The 22,491-nt window shown below is 44.4% G+C and overlaps 1 long non-coding RNA gene across 4 annotated transcripts in view; it reads right to left on the bottom strand.

Annotated features, from left to right (window-relative positions):
• LOC105470939 (uncharacterized) overlaps positions 1-22,491 on the bottom strand; it is a 52,495-nt gene that overhangs the window by 26,456 nt on the left and 3,548 nt on the right. For all 4 annotated transcript variants that reach the window (XR_011619570.1, XR_011619571.1, XR_980882.3 and 1 more), the window contains exon 3: positions 6,698-6,828. This is a non-coding gene — a long non-coding RNA (uncharacterized lncRNA). The remainder of the gene's footprint in view (positions 1-6,697; positions 6,829-22,491) is intronic.

The raw sequence follows: 22,491 nt of genomic DNA, 5'->3' as shown, positions 1-22,491 counted from the left end.
CCGTATTTACCCAATGCCTGTACCCCCATTGTATCTAGGAAGTAACTAACTTGCTTTTGATTTTACAGGCTCATAGGTAAGAAGGGAGTTGCCTTGCTTCAGATGAGACTTTGGACTTGGACTTTTGCATTAATGCTGGAATGAGTTAAGACTTTAGGGGACTGTTGAAAAGGCATGATTGGCTTTGAAATGGAAGAACATGAGATTTGGGAGGGGCTGGGGCAGAATGATATGGTTTGGCTGTGTTCCCATCCAAATCTCATCTTGAATTGTAGCTCCCATAATCTCCATGTGTCTTGGGAGGGACCTGGTGGGAGGTAATTGAATCATGGTGGTGGATTTTCCCATGCTGTTCTCATGATAGTGAATAAGTCTTGCAAGATCTCATGGTTTTATAAAGGACAGTTCCCCTGCATATGCTCTGTTGCCTGCTGCCATGTAAGATGTGCCTTTGCTCTTCCTTGCCTTCTGCCATGATGGCCTCCCCAGCCTAGCAGCATGAGAATGAACTAATACAATACTTAATGGTGCAAGATGGACTGCTTTCTCCCCAGGATCAGTAACAAGACTAGGATGTCTGCTCTTCCATTTCTATTCATATTGTATTGGAAGTTCTCATCAGGAAAAAATCACCAAGAAAAAGAAATAAAAGGGATCTAGATTGAAAAGGAAGAAGTAAAATTATCTCTTTTTGTAAATGATGTGATCTTATATGTAGAAAATTCTAAGAAATCCACTATAAAACTATTAGTGAGTTTTATAAATGAGTTCAGCAGGTTGCAGGATACAAGATCAATATACAAAAACCAATTGTATCTACTTTGGGAGGCCAAGGCAGGCAGATCACCTGAGATCAGGAGTTAGAGACCAGCCTGGCCAACATGGCGAAACCTCATCTCTACTAAAAATACAAAAAATATTCCAGGCATGGTGGTGCGCGCCTACAAACCCAGCTACTTGGGAGGCTGAGGCAGGAGAATTGCTTGAACCCGGGAGGTGGAGGTTCAAGTTGGTATGTGAATTATATATCTTCCCCTACCCACAAACTGCTTAAAAGGTAACTTTTAAGTTACTTTTTGTTTGGGGCTCAGTCCTTTGGATGTTAATCCAACTGGGCTGGTGCCCCTAAATAATTAATAAATATCCTCTGAACCCCATCGGTCTCTCTGATTCCTTAAAATCCTGTTATATTTCTGGGAACTCACCCATGATTGGAGACAACAGATTTACTGTCTCCTTTGTCTGTGGGACTAGAGCCCCAGGGCCAGTGAAGACCTGGCATCCAAGGTGTGTCATGGGGGAGCTTCACCTGGATGGAAACAAGCTCTCCCTGTGTCCCAGCACCCTGCCTGGTAGCGCAATGGAACCGGGGATGGGGCTGCAGGACAATACCAGCACTTTGGGAACCATGGTAAGGAGCAAGGCCCAAGGCAGGGAAGCCCGTCCCATAAGGACAAAGGGGAGCTTTATCACCTCCTGGGGAATGACCACTAATCCAACGCCCCCAGCCGCGGCAGGAGTGGCTTTCCAATTTGGATGAACCTCGTGTCCCCACTAACAAAGTGAAAGTGGCTACCAAGGTGTACATTAACCGAGATCAGGAGGCAAAGAAGGAGGCTGATCGGAAACTTAAGAAAGGCTAATTTAGGCTGGGCGTGGTGGCTCACGCCTGTAATCCCAGCACTTTGGGAGGCCGAGGCGGGCGGATCACGAGGTCAGAAGATTGAGACCATCCTGGCTAACACAGTGAAACCCTGTCTTTACTAAAAATACAAAAAATTAGCCAGGTGTGGTGGCGGGCGTCTGTAGTCCCAGCTACTCGGGAGGCTGAGGCAGGAGAATGGCCTGAACCCAGGAGGCAGAGCTTGCAGTGAGCCGAGATCACGTCACCGCACTCCAGCCTGGGTGACAGAGCGAGACTCCGTCTCAAAAAAGAAAAAAAAAAGAAAGGCTAATTTACTAGCAGCAGCTAGTAAAGAAGAGAAGCCTGCTTTGCAAGGAGGCATGGACATGGGCGTGAACGCAGTCATGGAAAAGGCTAGTCTGGACAGGAGTTTAAAAGCTGGCCGAGTCTAGAGAGAGCTTAATGTGCATGGTGCAAAAGGAAAGGACATTGGAAGAATATATGTCAAAAGAATAAGGAGAATGGTCAAGGCCATGGTATGAAAAAAACACTGGCCAAGGGCTACTGCACCCAGGAGAAACCCAAGACCCCCTGCACCTGCTGTGGAAGGCAGGGTATAAAGTGTCAAGAAAAAAAGCTCAAATCTGCTCTAAAAGTGTCCAACATTTAAGCTCTTATATAAGCCAAGAGAAAAGATGGCTTAGTAATGAACAAAAGCAGGCTGTTTGTGCACTTCCTACTCCAACCACCTGGCGTCAAATAAGAGAGTTCCTAAGAGCAGCAAGGTTCTGCTGCATTTAGATCCCAAATTTGTTGCTCACGGCTAAGCCATTACACAAAGCCACAAAGAAGAGGAAAGAAGGAGGCCAACCAGGAGAAGGCTTTTAAAGAAATCAAAGAAGCCTTGACTCAGGCCCCAGCTTTAGGACTGCCAGATCTAACTAACTAAGCTTTTCTTCTTGTATGTCCACAAATGAAAGGGAGGCCAAAGAGGTTCTAACTCAAGCCATAGTGACATTGCCCAGTGACATACTTACCCAGGCAATTAGATTCTATGGCACCTGGATGGCCTCCTGGTTTTAAAGTGCTAGCTGACACTGCCCTACTGGCACAGGAAGCTAATAAACTGACTTTAAAAACTGTGAATAGCCTAAACCCGGCTACTTAGTTCCTCACTGAGTCAGTCTCAGGAGGCCCCTTCATTGCTGTGTGGATGTGGTAGATAAAGTGTTCTCAAGCCATTTCACAGACTGGCCCCTTAGGGACCCGGACATTGACTATTTTACTGATGGAAGCAGTTTCATACTAAAGGGAGTCCGTCGAACTGGGTATGCATTGGTAACTTTGGACTCAGTATAGCGGTGCAGTCTTTGTCTACAGAAACTTCTGCTTAGAAAGCAGAGCTAATAGCTCTGACAAGAGCTCTCTGGCTAGCAAAAGGCCAAAAAACCAAATATTTACACAGATTCCAAATATGCTTCTGCCACTTTGTATGTTCATGAGGTTACTTTTTTTTGTTTTGTTTTTTTGAGACAGAGTCTCGCTCTGTCGCCCAGGCTGGAGTGCAGTGGCCGGATCTCAGTTCACTGCAAGCTCCGCCTCCTGGGTTCACGCCATTCTCCTGCCTCAGCCTCCCCAGTAGCTGGGACTACAGGCGCCCGCCACTTCGCCCGGCTAGTTTTTTGTATTTTTTAGTAGAGACGGGGTTTCACCGTGTTAGCCAGGATGGTCTTGATCTCCTGACCTCGTGATCTGCCCGCCTCAGCCTCCCAAAGTGCTGGGATTACAGGCTTGAGCCACCGTGCCTGGCCCATGAGGTTACTTATAAAGAAAAAAAGACTTTTAACTGCTGGAAGTAAAGAAATAAAGTAACAAGGAAGAAATTCTACAGCTCTTAAATGCTGCATGGGCCCCAAAAGAGGTGGCAGTGATGCACTGCAAGGGGCACCAAAAAAAGCAAGAACACTAAAGGCTAAAGAATACAGAAGGGCAGACAAAGAGGCAAAGTAGGCTGCAATGACAACTCCACCTTCTAAAGAAGAAGCCTTAGCTATGCCTCTCCTCCTGGAGATTCCCCTCCTGGAGATCCCAAGCTACACTCCAAATGAGAAGGCTTGGCTTGCCCAGGAAAAGAAGAACTACATTGAAGGAGGATGGTAAAAATTCTCCAATGGGAGGCTAGCCATACCTGAAATAGTGGTCCCCAGATTTGTAAAAGAGTTCCACCAAGGAACTCACACGGGAAAAACAGCACTAAAGACATTATTAAAGGTATCATTTCTATGTGCCACAACTCACTGCTATTACTTGAGCCATTTGTAAACAAACAGTGTTTAACTTGCACTCAGAACAATCCACAAAAAGGGCCTACTTGGCTCCCAGGAGTTCAGGAAACAGGAGCCATGCACTGTGAAAAACTGCTTATGGACTTCACCAGATTGCCCTGAGAGGGAGGCTATCAGTACATGTTGGTGTTCATTTGCACCTTTTCAGGATAGGTCGAGGCCTTCCGCACCTTGACAGAGAAGGCACTAGAGGTGGACCAAGGTGTTAAGAGACATTATTCCCAGATTTGGACAGCCTCTAACTCTAAGATCAGACAATGAACCAACATTTGTGGCTGAAACAGTTCAGGACTTAGCTCGACTATTAAAAATAAAGTAGAAATTACATAGAGCCTACAGGCTGCAGATCTCAGGTAAACTGGAGTGCATGACCGAACACTCAAACAGATGCTGAAGAAATTTTGTCAAGAAACTCATGGTGGGATCAAGGTCTTGCCCATGGTCCTCCTCCGAGTCAGGTGCACGCCCACCTAACAAACTGGGTATTCGCCCTATGAGATTTTGTTCAGCGGCCACCCCCCATGATAAGTCAGATTAAAGGTAATCTCTGTAAACTAGAAAAACTAAAAAGGCAAATGCAGGCTTTAAGTATGGCCATGCAAAAGATGCATGGCTAAGGTGTGGAAAAGAATGCCTGTAAGTCTAACAGACCCATACACCCTTTCAAACTTTGGGACTTTGTTTAGGTTGAAAAACAGAATCCAACCACTCTAGGACCCATATAGGACAGGCCCCACATTGTGATCATGTCTACTCCCACTGCTGTTAAAGTTGCAGGTGTCACACCTTGGATTCACCATAGCTGGCTGAAACCAGCAGCAGCAGTGACTCCTGACGATGACCAGTGGATTGGCCAACAAGACCCAAATCGCCCCACCCGAATAGTCCTACGGCGAAACCTAACCACCAGTAAGAAGGACAACTGCCCTGCTCTGGCCACACCGGAGGCTGGTCAGTCTATGCACGGCTGAAGCTTGAGGATCCTGCAAGCTCTGCTCTAGTCACATCCAGGAACCTGACTAGTCTATGCACAGCCAAAGCTAAAAGAACCCTCTCCAGATATACAGTTTATAAGCCTAGCTATAATTCTGTCAATACTGATTGTTCTGTTGTTATGTTATTACTGCAAATGCTGCAAATGTCAATGCCCGGAAGAAGGTTTGCTGTGCCCATGTGTAGTGTAAGCATGTTTCTATTACATACACTAATGTTGTTACCATTTCTGCCTATACTTTTTTTTTTTTTTTTTTGAGGCGGAGTCTCGCTCTGTCGCCCAGGCTAGAGTGCTGTGGCGCGATCTCGGCTCACTGCAAGCTCCGCCTCCCGGGTTCACGCCATTCTCCTGCCTCAGCCTCCCGAGTATAGCTGGGACTACAGGCCCCTGCCACCACAACCGGCTAATTTTTTGTATTTTTAGTAGAGATGGGGTTTCACTGTGTTAGCCAGGATGGTCTTGATCTCCTGACCTCGTGATCCGCCCACCTCGGCCTCCCAAAGTGCCGGGATTACAAGCGTGAGCCACCGTGCCCGGCCCATTTCTGCTTATACTAAAAGGGGAGAAATCTCTAGAAGGATGCCCACACTGTGTACACACTACCTGGGTAAGGAGGAATACCATAGTTAAAACTCTACTGTACCATACCTACTATGAATGTACAGGAACCAAGTTAAGAACCTGCACATACAACCAGACCACCTACTCAGGCTGTGACCCAGGAAATAATCAGCTATGTGTCTGTTATGACTCTAAGCTCTTACCCTATGAATTCTGGTTTGAGGTACATATTAAATCAGAGGGAGAAAAAGAAAGAAAGCTTATAGCTCAAACCAAAGAAGCCCCTCCCTCCTATAAAGAGCCTATTTCCTTATACTTTGATACCTGCCATGTCATGTATGTTCATAATCATAAAAAAACCAGAAGCAGTCTGCAATGGTTTGACACAAGAAAGGCTTAGCAGCAACAGTCCTAAACATCTGTGTGGAGAACCACAAATCGGACGCCCAGACTGTAACATTCAGTGGTCTACGCTAACACAGCTCCAACATTTATATTCAGGAAGGACTGCTCTACTAAATAGTAGGTCAACCAAACCAGATTGTAAGACAAGGACATGCGATCCTTTAAATTGTACCATCTTAAAGCCAGAGCTACCTTTTTGGTCTATAGGACAGACAGCACTATTATGAGTTGATAAAGGAGCAGGCCTTGGAGTTCCACTACTAATTGTCAAAAAGACTAGAAGGACTCAAATGCATCCAACCCCACAATTCTGGGTCCATAAGTCATTCTATAAGCATTTTAATCAGCCAGTGCCCAAGCTTCTTCCATCAACCAAAAACTTATTTGCTCAGCTAGCTGAAAACATAGCTGGCAGCTTAGGAATTTCCTCATGTTATGTATATGGAGGAACTAATATGGGCGACCAGTGGCCATGGGAGGCAAAGGAATTAATGTGGCCATGGGAGGCAAAGGAATTAATGCAGCCGTGGGAGGCAAAGGAATTAATGCCACAAGATCACTTCACTTCGCCTAACCCTGCCAGTAAATCAACAGCCTCAGCCCGTGTTTGGTTGTTCAAAGCCTCCATAATTGGAAAGTACTGTATCGCCTGATGGGGAAAGGCTTTCACAGAGGCAGTAGGAGAAACAACCTGCCTAAGGCAACAGCATTATGATGAGACTAAAAACAAAACTCTATGGAGACACACCCAGAATGACTCCTACTTACCAGATCCAAACCTTTCTCTTGGTTCTCTACTCTAAGCCACTCTTGGCATCAGCTAGAGGCTCCAGCTTCTTGAAAGGCACCCTCTGGCCTATATTGGATCTGTGGAGCACAGGCATATCGGCAACTGCTGGCTAAATGGAGAGGAGCATGTGTGTTAAAAGCAATCAAGCCATCCTTCTTTCTAATTCCTCTAAAGCAAGAGGAACTCTTAAGATATCCAGTTTATGATAAAAAAAATAAAAACTAGAAGAAGCATAATCACAAAAATAGACACAAATATCAAAAAGAATATGGACATAGGAAACTGGAAAGACAACGAATGGCCTCCTGAAAGAATCATTAAATACTATGGGCCAGCTACCTGGGTGCAAGACAGGTCATGGGGGTACCATACCCCCATTTATATGTTCAACTGCATCATAAGGTTGCAGGCAGTCCTTGAAATCATAACCAATGAAACATCAAAGGCACTAGATTTATTGGCAATCCAAGCAACACAAATGAGGAATGCTATATACAAAATAGGCTGGCTTTAGATTACCTGTTAGCCTCGAAAGGAGGAGTATGTGGAAAATTTAATTTAACCAACTGTTGCCTAGAAATCAATGATAATGGCCGAGCTGTCATGGAAATCACAGTTAGAATGCTCAAGTTAGCCTATGTTCCAGTTCAGACTTGGTCCGGGTGGTCCCCAGATTCCTTGTTTGAAGGATGGTTCTCAGCCTTTGGAGGATTCAAAACCATCATTAGTGGGTTCTTGCTTATTCTTGGCATCTGCCTCATCCTCCCTTGCCTTTTACCCCTGTTTATTGGTAGTATTCAGTCAACTATGGAGGCAACAGTAGTCTGACACATTACCGCGCAGTTGATGACATTAACCAGATATCAGCCGCTGCCGGTAGAAGCAGCAGCTCAGCTCCACGAGGAGGTGGCAAATAGTGGTGCTTTCTGTTAACACCTCTGTTATAAAAAAGCACCACAGGGAGGAATGGAACAGGAATTAAGAGAAATTGAAGAGTGCGTAAGCAGAAACTCAGTTGTATGTGAGAAAACCCAACTCCACCTGCGAAAGAGAAAGCGCTGGAGTCCTTATTTAAAAACTGCCTGTTTTTCTGTGGCTAGCGAGCCTTATCTCTCCTCCCTTCCCAGGCATTGTGAAGACCCTGTTTCCCTAGTTGTGCAGCTGCAAGGTCACTAGACAGATAAACTCAAGTCGCAAAACATGTTTTTCCTTGAAACGTAAGAAATGATGTAATGCATGTCTCAACTGAATAACTGTCTTTGTTTCTCGCTTCTGTAGTATGCTTCCCCCTGCACAGATCTCCCCTCACCCAAGAAATGCTTAAAAGGTAACTTAACTCTTTGTTCTGGGCTCAGTCCTTTGGATGTTAATCCGACTGGGCCGGTGCACATAAATAATTAATAAATATCCTCCTGAACCCCATCGGTCTCTCTGATTCCTTAAAATCCCGCTACAATGGAGTGCAAGGGAACACTTTGGATGATGGAAATTCTCTATCTTTTGGATGTGGGTGACCTGTGTGTGTGTGTGTATATATATTTGGTTGGTGTAAACATAATTGCATTTTTTTTTTGAGATGGAGTCTTACTTTGTTGCCCAGGCTGGTGTATAGTGGAGTGATCTATGGCTCACTGCAACCTCCACCTCTTGGGTTCAAGTGACTCTCATGCCTCAGCCTCCCCAGTAGCTAGGATTACAGGTGCATGCCACCATGTCCAGTTAATTTTTGTATTTTTTAGTGGAGATGGGGTTTTACCACGTTCGAGACCAGGCTGGTCTCGAACTCCCAACCTCAAGTGATCCACCCGCCTCAGCCTCCCAAAGTGCTGGAATTACAGGCATAAGCCACCACGCCTGTCCTAACTGCAGTTTTGGCCATTACTTTCAATGACCAAAACCACAATTATGTTTGCACCATCCTAATATAAATTTATCAAAACTCATTGTACTATACACTTAAAGGTCTACATGTTTTATGGCATGTAAATTATACACCAATAAAAAATAAACACTATGTCAAACAAACAAATAGGATTAAGCATCTTTGAGGTCAAGAACTAGGGAATAGAAGCAAAGTGTTGAGCAAAGCTGAGATTGTAAGTCCTCTGGGTCTTGGCACCCAAAGCAGGTAGCAGCTGCCAGGAGCTCAGATCCTGTAGGGTAACTCTGCTGCATCTAATATGGAGAGGGGGGCTACAGTCAGAGGTTAGGGCAAGGCAGAGTTATTCCTCATCTGCAAGGAGACAAAGAAACTGCTGGTTGGCAGCTGTAGGCTTGTTAGGCTGGAGGATAAACACAAACTCATGACTAAGATTCGAAGCAACCCCTGAGCTCACTGCTCAGCAACTAGAACTGTGGTATGCCCAGACCCTTACAGGATGCGAGATTCAAACCACCAACAGAAGACCTGATTTTGGATTGCAACTCTAGGCTGCTAACTGGAAGGAGTCTTCGACTGGGTTCCTGAGAAGCAGAACCTGAGGCGGGGATTCTAATGCAAGTAATTTATGGGGAGTGCTTCCTGGAGAGGGGGAGGGAGGGAAAGAAATAAGACCAGGAAAGGGAAGAAGCTAAGTAAGAATGTGCTCTGTATTAGGGTTCTCCAGAGAATCAGAATATAGGATATATATCTACATCCATATCTATATCTATATCATCGATCTATCTGTATCTATAACCATATCTATATCTGTGTCTATATTATGTACTATATCTGTAAATTTATAAATATCATTAAAAATTTGCTCACATGATTATGGAATCTGAAATGTCTCAATGCCTGCAGTTGCTAAGCTGGAGATCCAGGGGAACTGAGGATGTGGTTCCAGCCTCAGTCCAAAGGCCTAAGAACCAGGAGAGCCTATGGTGTTAGTCCAAAACCTGGCCATCTTGAGACCCAGGAAGAGTTGATGTTTCCACTAAGAGTCTGAAGGCAGGAAAAGACTGATGTCCCAGCTCAAGTCAGTCAGGCAAGAGGAGTCCCCTCTTACTCATGAAAGGGTCTATTCAGACCCTCAATTAATTGGATGAGACCCACCCACATTAGGGTGGGTGATCTGCTTCACTCAATTTACTGATTCAAATGTTAGTGCCATACAGATACACCCACACAGACACACCCAGAATACTGTTTGACCAAATGTCTGGGCACCCTGTAACCTAGTCAAGTTGGCACATTAAATTAACTGTCACAAGTTCCCTGCTGGAGTCTAGCCTCAGCCTGATCTCATGGAGATTTTGGAGCATGAATTACATGACACAATGAATTCCACTTTGAGGCAGTGTGTCACCTCTTTATTTTTATTTTTAAGACAGGGTCTCACTCTGTCACTCAGGCTGGAGTGCAGTGGCATCATCATGGCTCACTGCAGCCTCAACCTCCCAAGCTCAAGTGATCTTCCCACCTCAGCCTCCTGAGTAGCTGGGACTACAGCCATATACCACCATGCCCAACTAATTTTTAAATTTTAATTTGCAGAGATAGGGTCTCACTATGTTGCCCAGGCTGGTTTTAAACTCCTGGGCTCAAATGATCCTCCCACCTTGACCCCCCAAAGTGCTGGGATTACAGGGGCGTGAGATACCGCCTCTGGCTGGGTCTTGCCTTTTTTATTCGTATGTCAGTGAGGCATCTTCCCATTAAACAAAGAGTAGTTCTCTGGGGGAAGGGAGTAACCAACCCTTACAGCAGGTAGGGGAGTCATGTACAAGCAGCTATAGGTTTTTTTGGTAGGACATCAACAATACCCAGTACCGGGGCAACTTCAAAATTCCTATACAAAGATGGATTAGTAGAAAAGGAGAGAAAGAGGGAAAGAGAGAGAGAGACTGTGAGAGAAAGAGCAACAAATATTTACAAACAAATAGAAAATCTCCCATTTAAAATGAGTGTGCACACCACAGTTCCATAGCCTAAGGAAGAAATATAATTCTAAAACAATGAACGAGATCAACAATCCAAACAGCAGTTCACTTGAGATGAAATCACCATAACAGGATAGTGTGGAAAACACTTTTAAATAAATATGCCGATCTATCTGGAGGAGAATAAAGTAACACCCACTAAGAAAGAACGAAAGATTGTAAAACATTTGCTGACACCAGGGAGGTGGCTCCTGATCAAGGGTGTTAGGAGAGAGAAACATGGTTGTCAACGGTAAACTTCCTTCTAGAACTGAACTTCATTTTTATTTTCAGACCTCATTTCCCCCAGAAGGCAGGGGCTTAATCTCAGTCAATTCAGCATTTCACCCATCCCCCCTTTCCTCAGTAACATCTGGTGTTGCAATTTTGCGAGTGTGACTCTGGTCTTTGTGATTTGCTGATGTAAGCTCCTGCCTGTAACTGCATCCTGTCTGGGTTTCAACCATCCATCCATGAAGTCACCTGCTAAGTTGATCCATTCCCACATACCGGGCTATGTCTCACTCAGATTCCTTGGCACTCCTTTTGGGACATGGGAAATGCTCTATTCTCTCTTGCTCTTCTCTGTGGCCTCAGAAGACTTACTGGAGCTATCGAGGGCTTTTTCTGCTTCCTGCTGCTCAGGTTGGTGTGGGAAACCATCCTACTCTCTCCCCTCCATGGCTGGTTCATGGGAACTCTTGCAGGCTGCCTTGGTCCACATGCAGATACAACCTGCACTGTGTTGCATCTGCCCTTGCACTGTGATGGGGAACTCAGGGATCTTGCTTCCTCCCCAAGCTTGACATTGGGAACGTGGCCCAAAAGCCCTATTTTCTCACATCCCAAAATCTGAGTGGGGATTTTATTGTGCTTCCTTATCCCAAGGGCTTGGCCATGGGAGGCAGCAGTGCCCGGACTCTTCTCTGGGAGGCTCCCAAGCCTTCTGCTTTCTTTCTGACTCCTCTCTCCCTCCCGCCTTAGCCCGTGGAAGCCTCATGCTTCTTAGGGCCCCTTCCTCAGAAGCTGGACCTGGAGAAGAAAGGCGAGGATGTGTCATTTCAGGAATACAGATGGGACAGCTTTAATTTTAAAATTATTTGAAATTCGGAGGTGGGGTTGGACAAAGAAGAGAAGAGTGAAGACAAAAGGATGATCAAGAAAATGGATGGTGGTAGAATATCTTTTACAAAGTGGGATATTTGACAGTCAATACTATTGAGCTTGTGCTGTGACAATGTAGACTGCACCTCCTCCTCCATCTCTTTAACGCTTCTGTAAAGTTTTTACACATTAAAGAGGCCTAATGTGGATAAGCTTTTTGTGAAATTCAAGGGACTCTGTTCCACATTTGAGTCAAGATACTGCAAAATAATGTGTAGGATGGTGAGATCATTCATGAACTGAATGGATTTAGTGGAAGCAGAGGCAGAATGTCTAGACCGAGGAAACCATGAGAAAGTGAGTGCTCCCGGGGTTCACAGAAATTGTGGGAAAGTTTTTAAGACAAACCTTATCTAGATTTTTTTTTTTTTTTTTTTGAGACGGAGTCTTGCTCTGTGGCCCAGGCTGGAGTGCAGTGGCATGATCTCGGCTCACTGCAACCCCCATCTCGGTTTGGTTCAGGTGATTCTCCTGCCTCAGCTTCCCGAGTAGCTGGGATTACAGGTGCCCACCACCACACCTGGCTAATTTTTTTTTTTTTTTTTGTATTTTTAGTAGAGACAAGATTTCCTTCCTTCCTTCCTTCCTTCCTTCCTTCCTTCCTTCCTTCCTTCCTTCCTTCCTTCCTTCCTTCCTTCCTTCCTTCCTCCTTTCCTTTCCTTTCCTTTCCTTTCCTTTTTTCTTTTCTTTTCTTTTCTTTTTTTCCCCCTGAGATGGAGTTTCTCTCTTGTAGCCCAGGCTGGAGGGCAATGGCGTGATCTCGGCTCACTGCAACCTCTGCCTCCTGGGTTCAAGCAATTCTCCTGCCTCAGCCTCCCGAGTAGCTGGGATTACAGGCATGTGCCACCACGCCTGGCTAATTTTGTATTTTTAGTAGAGACGGGGTTTCTCCATGTTGGTCAGGTTGGTCTCGAACTCCCAACCTCAGGTGATCCACCTGCCTTGATCTCCCAAAGTGCTGGGATTACAGGCATGAGCCACCGTGGCCAACCTAGAGATGGGATTTCGATGTGTTGGCCAGGCTGGTCTCAAACTCCTGACTTCAAGTGATCTGCCTGCCTCGGCCTTTCAAAGTGCTGGGATCACAGGAGTGAATCACTGTACCCGGCTGTGCCTAGGTTTCTGTTTGCTGCTGACTGGCTGTATGATTTGAGCCTCTGTTTCCCTTCTCTGGAACTCAAAGTTCTCTGCCTTCATGATATAGATTGAGAAGTTGAGTTCCCTTACAGTTCTGTCCTTCTGAAACCCAATAAAGTCACATTCATTGTTTTAGAGGGTGGATCCAGACTTTCCTAATAAAGTAAGTTTCTTTAGCTCTTAGGCTAAAACACTTACAGAGGTGAGGAAACACTTTTCATCCCTGAGTTTATCAACTTATGAGTCAAAATAAAAAACTGTTGACTTTGTTGATGTTCTCTATTGAATATGTATTTTTCTATTTCGTTATTTTCTGCTTTTACATGTATTACATGTATTTCTTTCACATTAAAAAAATTCTTTTTTTTTTTTTTTTTTTGGTAAGAAATGGTAGATTTTTATTGTCAAAACGGCACGCTTGGCCGGGAGTGGTGGCTCACACCTGTAATCCCAGCACTTTGGGAGGTCAAGATGGGAGGATTTCTTGAGAATAGGACTTTGAGAACAGCCTGGGCAACATAGTGAGACACTGTCTCTACAAAAAATAAAAAATTAGCTGGGCATGGTGGCATGTGCCTGTTGTCCCAGCTACTTAGGAGGCTGAAGTGGGAGGATGGCTGGAGCTCAGGGGTCAAGTTTGCAGTGAGTTGTGATGGTGCCACTGCACTCCAGCCTGGGTGACGTAGTGAGACCCTGTCTCAAAAAAAAAAAAAAAAAAAAAAGAAAAGAAAAGAAAAGAAAAAGAAAAGGAAAAAAAAGAAAAGGAAGCTTTTAAGAGATTAATTTTTTTCTCTGAAAAAAATTAATTAAAAATTGTAATTGACACATAATAATTGTATATATTTATGGGTATAATGTGATGTTTCAATACATGCATACTTTGTGTAATGATCAAATCAGTATAATTAGCATATCCATCACCTCAACATTTGTATTTTTTTAGTGAAAACACTCAAAATCCTTTCTTCTAGCTATTTTGAAATATTCAATACATTATTGTTAACTATCGTCACCCTACTGTGCAATAAGGACATCAGCATTTATTCCTCATAATATAACTTTGAACCCGTTGATCAGCCTCTTTCCATTCCTGGCTTACTTACATTTTTTTAAAATACAAGATCTTGCTATGTTGTTCAGGCTGGTCTGGAATTCCTGGCCTCAAGTGATCCTTGCACCTTGGCCTCCTAAGTAGCTGGAATTACAGGCATGAGACACCACACTTGGCCCTCCTTACTTCTTGAAGATGTTTTGCTCATTAAATTTCAGACTTTTTTCTCTAATAAAAACATTTAAGGCTATAACTTTCCCTCTAAATATAGCGCTAGCTGTATCTCACAAGTGTTGATATGTAATACTTTCTATATTCCTCAGCTCAAACTGTATCCTAAAATCCTTAATTTAAAACCATCAGCTTTGGGAGGCTGAGGTGGGTGGATCACAAGGTCAGGAGTTCGAGACCAGCCTGGCCAGCATGGTGAAACCTTGTCTCTAATAAAAATACAAAATTTAGCCAGGCATGGTGGTGCACACCTGTAATCCCAGCTACTTGGGAGGCTGAGGTAGGAGAATCGCTTGAACCTGGGAGATAGAGGTTGCAGTGAGCCAAGATCATGCCACTGCACTCCAGACTGGGCAACAGAGTGAGATTCCCTCTCAAAACAAACAAACAAACAAAAACAACAACAAGAAAACCACCAACCACCCAAACAAACAAAAAACAAAAAAAATCAGGGTCAGGTACAGTGGCTCACACCCCTAATCCTAGCACTTTGGGAGGCCGAGGCAAGTGGATCACTTGAGGTCAGGAGTTCGAGACCAGCCTGGGCAACATGGTGAAATCCCATCTTTACTGAAAATACAAAAATTAGCTGGGAATGGTGGTGCACACCTGTAATTCTAGCTACCTGGGAGGCTGAGGAAGGAGAATTACATGAGCCCAGGAGGCAGAGGTTGCAGTGAGCCGAGATCACGCTGCTGCACTCTAGCCTGGGCAACACAGCGAGACACCATCTCAAAAACAAACAATCAATCAAACAAACAAACAAACAACAACAACAACAACAACAACAACAAAATCTTCTGGGCCAGGCGTGGTGGCTCACGACTGTAATCCAACACTTTGGGAGGCAGAGGTGGGCGGATCACGAGGTCAGGAGTTCGACACCAGCCTAGCCAACATAGTGAAACCCCACCTCTACTAAAAATACAAAAATTAGTTGAGTGTAGTGGCATACACCTGTAGTCCCAGCTACTCGGGAGGCTGAGGCAGAATCCCTTGAACCCGGGAGGTGGAGGTTGCAGTGAGCCAAGACCACACCATTGCACTCCAACCTGGGTGACAGAGTGAGACCCCATTTCAAAAAAAAAGAAAAAGAAGAAAAGAAAAGATCTTCTGTATCTCTTTTTACATTAGATATTTTGCCTGATACTGACCGGGCACGGTGGCTCCCATCTGTAATCCCAGCACTTTGGGAGGCCGATGTGGGTGGATCACTTGAGACCAGGAGTTCAAGACCAGCCTGGCCAACATGAGGAAACCCCATTTCTACTAAAAATACAAAAATTAGCCAGGCATCACGGCACATGCCTGTAATCCCCGGTACTCGGGAAGCTGAGGCAGAGAATCGCTTGAACCTGGGGGGCAGAGGCTGCAGTGAGCTGAGATTGTGCCACTGCACTTCAGCCTGGGAGACAGAGCGAGACTTCATCTCAAAAAAAAAAAAAAAAAAAAAAAAAAAAAAGGATATTTTGCCTGATGCTAACAAAGTTACATCAGTTTGTTTTTTGGTTTGAATTTGCATGGTATACTTGTTTCCATCTTTTTACTTTCAACCTCTTGGTATTCATATGTTTTCAACTTGATTTCTAGTAGACAACGCATAGTTTATTAAGGACACAATCTGACAATCTTGGTCTTTTCACTGTTGCATACACCCTATTTTATATTAATGCAACTTCTGATAGTCCTGTATAAATCTTATTTCCTTCGGGTGCGGTGGCTCATCCCTGTAATCCCAGCACTTTGGGAGGTCGAGGCAGGTGGATCAACTGAGGTCGGGAGTTTGAGACCAGCCTGACCAACATGGAGAAACCCCATCTCTACTAAAAATACAAAATTAGCCAGGCATGGTGGTGCATGCCTGTAATGACAGCTCCTTGGGAGGCTGAGGCAGGAGAATCACTTGAACCTGGGAGGTGAAGGTTGCAGTAAGCTGAGAGGGCACCATTGCACTCCAGCCTGGGCAACAAGAGTGAAACTCAGTCTCAAAACAAAAAAAATCTTGTTTCATAGATTATATTTGTACCACCTGTTACAGGTTTCTTTTTCTCTCATTCTTTGCCTTTTTGGGGGAGTATATTTAATTTTCAAAGTTTAAAATTAACCAATTACCTTTGCCCTTATTACAGACATTAAAAAAAAAAAAAAAACCCAAAGACAAACAACAAAAGTAGAAGTTTTAACTCTACTTCTATTGTTCCTGTCTTATAATTCTTGTTTTCACGAGTTGTAATTTACACAATTACAATGGTATATTGTAATTCAATCTTATGAGGTCCACTAACCATTATTATTGTATGTCATGAATTTAATATTTATTTACATTTATACACAGGTTTACCACTCTATTTGCTTTTCAGTCTTTTTTACATCCTAGAACTTTCTAGAATCATCTTCCTTCTGACTGAGGTACATACTTTAGTATACCCTTCAATGAGAGTCTCTGTTTATGTTTATCATAAAATGTCATCATTTTGCCAACATTCTTGAGGGAGAATTTCATTGGATATAGAATTCTAGGTCCGCATTTGTTTCCTTTCAGTATATTGAATATATCATTGTATTATCTTTGGTTTTCTGCTTTTACTTTTGAGAAATTCTCTTTGAGTCTACTGCCACTCCCTTGAAGTGGCAGTAGACTATCCTCTGGCTGCTTTTAAGATGCTTCTATTTGTTGTTGGTGCTCTTCAATTTTACTTTGACACGTCTAGGTGTGAAGTTCAATTTAAATGTTTGGTATTTGTTGGGCTTCTTGAATCTAGGGACTGGTGTCTTAAACACTGATTCTAGAAAATCCTCATCTATTATTTCTTCAAATACTACCTCTACTTCATCTTATCTTCTACTTCTGGAATTCGGATTAAGCACATGTTTAATCATTTCACTTTATCCTCCGTGTCTCTAAACGTTTCTCTCATGTTTTCCTTTTTGTTTGCTTTCCATGTTACATTCTGCATCATTTCTTCTGATCTACATTCCACTTACTGATTCTCTCTTCTACTGTGTCTAACCAGTTCCCAAACCCATATGTTGTGTTTTAAAATTTGGTTATTTTATTTTGCAGTTCCAAAAGTGCTATTTTGTTCTTTTGCAAATCTATGATGCTTCCTTGTAGTTTTCTCTTCCTGTAAATATTTGCAAGGTTGTTTTATTTAAGTATTGTAGGAATGTTTATTTTAAAATATGTCTCATAATTTCAATATCTGAGGCCTATGTGGATTTGTTTCTGTGGTCCTTATGTTGCTTTGTTCCATTGTGCCTTTGATTATATTTGGCTGGGGCTACTCTTTGACCTTGAAAATAATAATAATAATAATTATTATTATTATTGTTTTTGAGATAAGGTCTCACTCTGTTGCCCAGCCTGGAATGCAGTGGTGCAATCATGGCTCACTATAACCTTGATCCCCTGAGTTCAAGTAATCCTCCCACCTCAGCCCCCTGAGTAGCTGGGACTATAGATGTACCACCACGAAGCCCAGCTAACTAAAAAAAAATTTTTTGTAGAGACAGGGTCTCCCTATGTTGCCCAGGCTGGTCTTGAACTCCATGGCTGAAGTAATCTTCCCACCTCAGCCTCCCGAAGTGCTGGGATTACAGGCCTGAGCTGCCACTCCTAGCCTGACCTTGAATATTGTTTGAGAGGATTTCCCAAGTTTAGGATAAATATACCCTTATTCCAAGATGATTTTGAGTTTGCTTCTGTCAGACACGTAGAAGCAATATTAGTTCTGTATAATGCTCTAATTAATCACCTTAAGTTTATTGGACTAATCCTGTGACACAAATTTAGAACATAAATCCACACTAAGGCTGGCCTGTGCTTACAACCAATCAGAGATGGGTTGTTAGTTATTCCTGCCTTGCTCAGCATCAAGGTACTTGTCCCTACATCCCCCTGAGAATTCAGAGGGGTTCCTCTGAGGGGAATTCAAGGGCGTTGCTCAGGGGAGAATTCAAGGGGTTTGCTTTCCATCTGTTATACTCCTACCCTGACAAGTGCATCCCCCAGCTAGAGCCACTCAGCTTAATGTGGGTCAGTTTCCTATTAGACTTCTCAACTTTGGTAAACCCTTCCAAACAGAGTTTTTAGTTTCATACTTACTTTACTTTGGATAATAAAATGTAAACATGGCTGGGTGTGGTGGGTCATGCCTATAATACCAGCACTTCATGAGGCTGAGGCAGGAGGATCACCAGAACCCAGAAATTTGAGACTAGCCTGGGCAACATAGTGAGACCAAGTTTCTATTAAAAAATTTAAAAATTAGCCTGGTGTTGCTGGGTGCGGTGGCTCACACCTGTAATCCCAGCACTTTGGGAGGGGAGGCCGAGGCAGGTGGATCACGAGGTCAGGAGTTCGAGACCATCCTGGCTAACATGGTGAAACCTCGTCTCTACTAAAAATACAAAAATTAGCTGAGCATGGTGGCACGTGCCTGTAGTCCCAGCTACACAGGAGGCTGACGCAGGAGAATCACTTGAACCCAGGAGGCAGAGGTTGTGGTGAGCCGAGATCACACTACTGTACTCCAGCCTGGGTGACAGAGTGAGACTCCATCTCAAAAAAAAAAAAAAAAAAAAAATTAGCCTGGTGTAGTGGCCTGCATCTGTGGTCCCAGCTATTTGGGAGGCTGAGGCAGGAGAACTGCTGGAGCCCAGGAGGTTGAGGCTGCAGTGAGCTGTGTTCATGCCACTGCACTCCAGCTTGGGTAACAGGGTGAAACTCTGTCTCAAAAAAAAAAAAAAAAAAAAAGCAAAAGTGTCTCTGGGCCGGGCGCGGTGGCTCAAGCCTGTAATCCCAGCACTTTGGGAGGCCAAGACGGGCGGATCACGAGGTCAGGCGATTGAGACCATCCTGGCTAACACGGTGAAACCCTGTCTCTACTAAAAAAATACAAAAAACTAGCCGGGTGAGGTGGCGGGCGCCTGTAGTCCCAGCTACTCGGGAGGCTGAGGCAGGAGAATGGCGTGAACCCGGGAGGCGGAGCTTGCAGTGAGCTAAGATCCGGCCACTGCACCTCAGCCTGGGCGACAGAGCGAGACTCTGCCTCAAAAAAAAAAAAAAAAAGTGTCTCTGAATGATTTATTTATCTCTTTCTTACTATTCCATCAGCTTTTTAATACCATACAATGGAGGATTTGTCATTTTTTTTGTGGTTGTATAAATTTTCTTCACATATTTTGTTTTATGCATCTGCATGTTTGGAAGTGATGTATCTTTATATTTTTAATTTTTTTTTTTTTTTTTTTCTGAGATGGAGTCTCTCTCTGTCGCCCAGGCTGGAGTGTAGTGGTGCAATCTCAACTCAGTGCAACCTCTGCCTCCCAGGTTCAAGTGATTCTTCTGCCTCTGCCTCCCAAGTAGCTGGGATTACAGGTGTCTGTCACCACTCCTGGCTAATTTTTTGGATTTTTAGTACAGACAGGGTGTCACCATGTGGGTCAGGGTGGTCTCAAACTCCTGACCTCAAGTGATCTGCCTGCTTTGGCCTCCCAAAAGGCTAGGATTAAGGTGTGAGCCACCATGCCTGGCCTATATTTTTAATTTTATGATGTACTTTTATATATATTTTATTTTATGCATATGCGTGTTTAGTATTGATGTGTCTTCTTGATAAATTGGAATTATATCACTTTTGTGATAACTCTCTCTATGTATATTTTTTGAGATGGAGTCTCACTCTCTTACCCAGATTTCAGTGCAGTGGCATGGTATCAGCTCACTGCAACCTCCATCTCCCGGGTTCAAGAGATTGTCATACCTCAGCCTCCCAAGTAGCTGGGACTATAGACATGCACCATCATGTCTGGCTAATTTTTATATATATATATATATATATATATATATATTTTTTTTTTTTTTTTTTTGAGATGGAGTCTTTGCTCTGTCACCCAGGCTGGGGTGCAGTGGCGCGAACTCGGCTCACTACAAGCTCCGCCTCCTGGGTTTACGCCATTCTCCAACCTCAGCCTCCTGAGTAGCTGGGACTACAGGCGCCCGCCACCTCGCCCGGCTAGTTTTTTTTTGTACTTTTAGTAGAGACGGGGTTTCACCGTGTTAGCCAGGATGGTCTCGATCTCCTGACCTTGTGATCCGCCTGTCTCGGCCTCCCAAAGTGCTGGGATTACAGGCGTGAGCCACCGCGCCCGGCAATTTTTATATTTTTTATTAGAGACAGGGCTTCCCCATGTTGGCCAGGCTGGTCTTGAACTCCTGACCTCAGGTGATCCAGCTGCCTTTTCCTCCTGAAGTGCTGGGATTACAGGTGTGAGCCACTGCATCTGGACAACTCTCTATTTTTAATGATGCTTTAAAAATTAAAATGTGTTTGTTTTTCTGTTATCACTTGCAAGTGGAGCTTTAAGTCAGTGTGTAATTTTCCATGTTCCCTTTTGCCTGCCTTGGCAATTATGGAAGCAGTGCTTGAGGCGGTAGCTGCTCTGTCAGCTGCCCCTACTCATCGTTCAGGTCTCAGTTTGGAGACCTGTAGCAGATGCTGCTGATGCCCGTCCAACTTTCCTTTATGGACTGGGTCCCAGAATCAAAACACTGGGCAATAGAGAGCCCAACTGATTGGCAAAGGACATGTAGTAAGGATAAGAAATAAATCTTTTTGTTTTAAGCTACTAAGATTTGGGTGCTGCTTGTTATGTAACATAACTTAGCCTATATTGACTAATACAGAAATATTGGGCAAATACTTCAAAAATATTTTCCTTCTTACACAATCATACAAGACCCTGCACATCAAGCTCCCTGATATTATTACAGCCCCATGTGTTCTCAACACTGCCCATCCCCATCACCTATGTTGCTGTGAATGGTCTTGCTCTCTCTTAGTTCTGGCCATCTGCATAGACTGTTTCTCTCTTTTTTTGAGATGGAGTCTCGCTGTGTCTCCCAGGCTGGAGCGCAGTGGCATGATCTCGGCTCACTGTAACCTCTGCCTCCTGGGTTCAAGTGACACTCCTGTGCCAGCCTCCCAAGTAGCGGGGATTACAGGTGTGTGCCACCATATCCAGCTAATTTTTGTATTTTTCGTAGAGGTGGGGTTTTACCATGTTGGTCAGGCTGGTCACGAACTCCTGACCTCAGATGATCTGCTCGCCTCAGCCTCCCAAACTGCTGGGATTACAGTCATGAACCGCCGCTGTAATAGACTGTTTCTTTAACCTAGAATTCTCTTCCCCTGCTGGTCACCTGACCAACTATTGCTCATCACTCAAGTCAGCTTGGAGGCCAATCCGATAGCAGATGCTGATCATGCTCACCCAACTCCCCTTTGTGAACCGGCGTACTCAGTCCCCAGCTACTGTGAGCGTTGGCTGCTAACAGCTCACAGATGCCCTCTTCTCTTTTTTTTTTTTTTTTTGAGACAGAGTCTTGCTCTGTCGCCCAGGCTGGGGTGCAGTGGCCGGATCTCAGCTCACTGCAAGCTCCGCCTCCCGGGTTTTAGACCATTCTCCTGCCTCAGCCTCCCGAGTAGCTGGGACTACAGGCGCCCGCCACCTCGCCTGGCTAGTTTTTTGTATTTTTTAGTAGAGACGGGGTTTCACCGTGTTAGCCAGGATGGTCTCGATCTCCTGACCTCGTGATCCGCCGGTCTCGGCCTCCCAAAGTGCTGGGATTACAGGCTTGAGCCACCGCGCCCGGCCTCTTCTCTTTTTTTATGGCCAACTCCCTACTACCTTCCCACAGTACAACCAGTCCTCCCCTCCCATCAGTGGCAGCCTGCAGCCAGTGGCTGGCTGACATGGATGGAAGGTTAAAAGACTGGCCCCCTTGACTCAGGGTGCATCCAATTTTGTGGTGAAATTAATATGTGTGAGTTTCTCTGGAACTAGCAGCCTGATCTGACCTACCCTAGATACATGAGGGAGCCAAGCCAACCTCAGTGGAGCCTGTTCCAGACCAGAAGAACCACACAGCACAGTCATGAACTAAACAGTTGGTTTAAGCTGAAAGTAGTCTCCTTGCTTACCTTTATTCTCTTGCCCTGCACCCTTCCCTCACTCCCTTTCTCCTTAGAGCATCCCCTCCATAAACCACGTGCACAAAAAGCCCTGTCTTTGGCTCTGCAGTAAGACAGAATGCCTGGCTGCCCAGGCCTGGATTGTGAACCCCCCTTGTGCTGCTCTACCACTCTGTACTGTCTCTCACTATGGTGCCCATGAGACTGCACTGACTGTCTATTTACTTATCTCTCCTACTAACTAAACCTTTTCAAGGCATGGGTCATGTTTTTATTATTATTGCTATTGGTAGTATGTCAATACTCTTTT

This window comes from Macaca nemestrina, chromosome 2 (genome assembly GCF_043159975.1).
Source record: "Macaca nemestrina isolate mMacNem1 chromosome 2, mMacNem.hap1, whole genome shotgun sequence".
Lineage (NCBI taxonomy): Eukaryota > Metazoa > Chordata > Mammalia > Primates > Cercopithecidae > Macaca > Macaca nemestrina.
This window is presented reverse-complemented; position numbering and strand designations above follow the sequence as displayed.